Source organism: Crocodylus porosus, unplaced genomic scaffold (assembly GCF_001723895.1).
Source record: "Crocodylus porosus isolate Cpor-Errol unplaced genomic scaffold, CroPor_comp1, whole genome shotgun sequence".
Lineage (NCBI taxonomy): Eukaryota > Metazoa > Chordata > Crocodylia > Crocodylidae > Crocodylus > Crocodylus porosus.
The window spans coordinates 26464289-26468744 of NW_017728949.1; the positions used below are offsets into that span (position 1 = coordinate 26464289).

The 4456-nt window shown below is 37.7% G+C and overlaps 1 long non-coding RNA gene across 1 annotated transcript in view; it reads left to right on the forward strand.

Moving 5' to 3' along the window:
* Positions 1–294: 294 nt before the first annotated feature.
* Positions 295–4456, forward strand: part of LOC109322694 — an 18341-nt gene continuing 14179 nt past the window's right edge. Inside the window, exons 1-2 of the long non-coding RNA XR_002104464.1 lie at positions 295–391; positions 3727–3728. This is a non-coding gene — a long non-coding RNA (uncharacterized LOC109322694). The remainder of the gene's footprint in view (positions 392–3726; positions 3729–4456) is intronic.

Genomic DNA, 4456 nt, shown 5'->3' on the forward strand with positions numbered 1-4456 from the left:
ATGGAGAGATGCTGCAGAAAGATCTCGCCAACCTAAGTGAGTGGTCAAAAATGGCAGATGACCTTCATTGTTGACAAATGAAAGGTAATGTACTAGGGGGAAATAAGCCCAACTAGATGTACACAGTGGAGGGTTCTGAACTAGTTTTTATGACTCAGGAAAGAGACCTTATAGTCACTGTAGATTAGAAATGAGTAGAATCATAAAAACCATAGAAATGAATAAGAGACAGATTTAAAACTAACCAGATAAATTACCTTTTTATGCCACCCATAGTTAACTTGTGGAATTCGTTGCTACAGGAGGTGGTAGATAGTAGTGGAAACAGATAGCATGCCCAGGTTCAAAAAGGGACTAGATAAATTCCTGGATGATGGATCTATTAATGGCTGTTGAGCAAAATGGTTAGAGATGCTTCCTCAGGCATGTCTAAACCAATGAGGGTACATGCCAAGAATCATTATAAGTATGGGCTAGATCACTGTAGATGTATCTGGTTCAATGTTTGCCATCTATAATCCACGTCTGCCACTGTCATAGCTTACCAGGCTAGATAGACCATTGATCTGATCCAATGTGATACTTAAGTACTTATGGAACATCACTCACCCAGAAATCACTCTTTCCACAGGCAACCAGTAAGGAGACAGACAACAAAAGGAGTTATTACATGGGGAAAAAAGAGTTATACAAACAAGACAAACCAAAGGTTTAGAGACAGAAAAGTAAAACAAGCACAGATTCTTATCCTTTCATATAGTACCTCTAGCCTTTTCTTACTGTGGAGCAGGTTTCTGTCCTACAGGCAGACAATGCCATGGCGTGCCAATCCTACCAGTCTGATATAGCGAATAGTACTTGCCCTGACACTTGAACACAGTGGCAAAGGATAATTAGCAGTTCCACCTACTCCTTGAGTTAGCTGGCTAAACCATATCCAAAACCATAGCCCATACAACATTATCCATACAGTGATAAAAATACTATTAATGGAAACAGAATAATATGGGCTTTCTAAGCAGATTAGACATGCCATATCAATACAATAAAAACACAAGAAAACAATTCTGAATGTACCAAAACACAATTTAAACAGAAGTATATGCTATACTTCCATTTTAAGACTGTAAAGATACAAGCACTCTATTTTCTAAAAGGTTTCTTAAAAAAAAAATCTCTTGGGGCTCCCATAGGCAGTTTTTTCCACACTGACAATACATGTGGAGCCTATCACATACTAGCTTGCAGATAAACTTTACCAACAAGTGCCCACTGGCTCCAATTAACCAAAAGACAAATAATAGAAATACAGCAATTAAAAAAAACCCCCAAACCTAGCTTCACTTCTACATACAATGTTTTGCAAAAATACCATTTAAATTATTGACTGGATTTCATAACAACGTATTTTAATGAGACAAAATGTACAGGTCTCAGCCTTCTAAAGGATATACCTATTGACCCACCGCAGTCTGAGTCTTAGCTGGTCACTGTCCGCAGGATTTTAAGGATGAACATTTCATTATTGAGAGAAATTTCACATTGTACACCCACTGAAATTCACTAGGAGTTGGGTATAAAGCTCCTTTGAAACTCCCAGTGTGAATTTATTTTAACCAAGATTAGGATTCATTGACTGTTTCACATGGCCTGTAAATACAATAGCCAGACTACATTTAGAAAACCCAGGGGCAAAAAGCTGATAATCTAGCTCATAGTCCCTCCTAGGGACTATATCTTAGTATGACTGCATTGCTCCTTTAGCTTGTGGAGGGAGGATTCTACTTATTTAGAAATAATTCTCTATGACAATCTCCTTAGGCCTCACTAGGATTTTACTCATTATCTGTATGCCTTATGAGTACATTAAGGAAGCTCACAACTATCGACTATTCTTAAAATGTAAACAATAGTCTGGAAATCTCAACTGCTATAATTTTATTTGTGAAATTAATTTGAAATATTAATTTTAAAAAGTGTCTTCACTGATATTGAATGAACATCCTAGAATAAATGCAAATGATACTTAGGGCTGATACCAAGTAGACTGCCTGTTTCTCTACTTTCTCTGTATATCCCACAGTAGCAGAACAGGACTGCTGTGAATACAATGTAAATTTAATGTATAAATTTAATAGCTATAATTTTAAACATGAAATAAGCAAGATGTGTGGATAGATAATGGATGGGATGGAGACTAATACTGAAAAACATTATTAAAATGCCTTTACATTAAATCTATGGTGCAGATTCATTTGAATTCTTGATGCAGTCACCCTGTTTCAAAACCGTTATTGTAGAAAGTTGCAAATAGATGGTTGATTGGAAACTTCTGTTCTCCCTCTTTCATAATGAGCAAATTTTCAATGAAATTAAAAGGTGGGGATTTTTAAAAATCACAAAAGGTATGGCTTTTCACACAACGAGGAACCCTTTGCTACAAGAAAACAAGGCTGAAAACTTAACAAGAATGAAAAATGAATCATATATGACTATCCAGCATTATCTCAATTATGACAGATTTGGAGAGGATATTAAATCTCATGCTTCAGTGCTTATGCCACTCTCTAGTTATTGGAGATCAAGATGAAATGAAACATAGGCTCAGATTGTCCTACCGCCGTATTCTTGCACATCAGGTATCAAATATTGCTAGAGATGGGATAGTGAAGAAATGGACCACTGATTTCCACCAACAGGGCAATTGCTTTGTTTCTGTATTTCCAACTATAAATTGCCACCCACCCACTCACATACACTGCTGCAACTGGCTGCCCTGAGAAGTAGCCAGGCCTCTACTGCTACCTTTTTTCCTTTTATTTGCACTCATCCGTAAGCTCCCTTGCACAGCTATTTCAATAAATATCACCTGTGTCTTCATTCCTCACTTGACCACAGCTCCTTGTCATGCTCCCTGGGCCTTGGGAACCCAAAATTGTGGATCCAAGCACTGTGGATCTGCCCTTCCCCAGTTAATCAAGTACACTGCAGACTTCAGTCATGTTCAGGCTGTTGATGTTTATTGAATTTATCTTTAGGAAAGAAAGGAAAGCAGAAAATTGGCAAGGCACCCAGCTATGGGTCATTCCCCCAAAGTATAGATTCAAGCACTCTGTTTGCCCTACTATTTGCCTACTGTAAGGCACGCCGAGCCATGTGCTCACTCTATTCCCTAGTATCAGAACCACAGCACTTCACACAATTGTGAAGCTGGTTCCTAATCAGTGACATTTCGGAATGGTTAAAGTGTTTCTGTGTCTGTACCCTAAGAAGGAAGGAATGAATACTTATGTTGACTTAATGGCATACTATAATCTACCAAAGGTGATAATAACCTTCTTTCCTTTTGAGAGGGTTGTGATTTGATTGTCAGCTACTCCTGGGAATTTCTCTCTTCTCCAATTTCATAGTGCCACAGACTGTTTTTTAATCCTTGCTGTGCCTGAAAGCTTGTCTATCTCAACCATGCAGTTAGTCCAATAAAAGATAATGCCTACAAAAATCCTAACAGGATATGTGTGTGTATTGTGGGGGAGGTCCTTTACCATTTTTTTTTTAGTTCATAAGAAGAAAGCAAGAGGAAATCACCTCTCTCAGGATTAGTTGACCTTTCAGATAAAATCAGAATTTAATCAGGGGCTAAACAGAAGCAGACTCATTCTGATGTTTCTCACACAAAGGTTCCTAAATTATGATCTGCTAAACACACCTGTGATCTGTAGATAGCTGTCTGGTTGACCATGTAGTTTTGGCTCTTTTCCTAGTTTCCAGATGGGAACAGATGGGAAGGGGAAATGGAGAGCAAAAGGATACAGTGTGATTAAATCTTTTTTTCAAAAAGAGCAAAGCATTACTTTACTTATGACAGGTACAAACTACATCAATACTTTCCACATATTACTTGTCCAGGTAACCAATTACTCTAGTTTTCACAGGTGTATTGTGTAATTATGGACTCAAAAGGTTCCCAGAAAGCAATGGGAGTATATACTAAAAGTAAACATATGCTTGAATGCTGTTGGGTTAGGGCCAGAGTTCAGTATCATGAAAGATGGAGTTCATACTGAAGGATAGTTAACAGCATTGTGCTTGAGCATTCAACTTCTCATTGACTTCATTAAAAAAACTTAAAGCTATGGATTTAAGCAGTGATGTTATAGGCCATTGATTATATTGCATGCTTTTTCATAAAAAAGCATACTCTGTGTTTTACAGTAAATGATCGACTGCTATGTTGGAATGAGCCATTATTGTCTGTTGAGTAACTAAAATAATGCTTTACAATTCTATATGCATGATAAAAGTTTTTAAAATGTTCTTTGAACCTATTTATATATAAGAATGTTATAGGATCCATGATTCGTGGTCGGACCCAGAGGGTTGTGATTGATGGCAGTCACTCATCGTGGTGCCCTGTGACCAGTGGGGTCCCTCAAGGCTCTGTCCTGGGACCCAT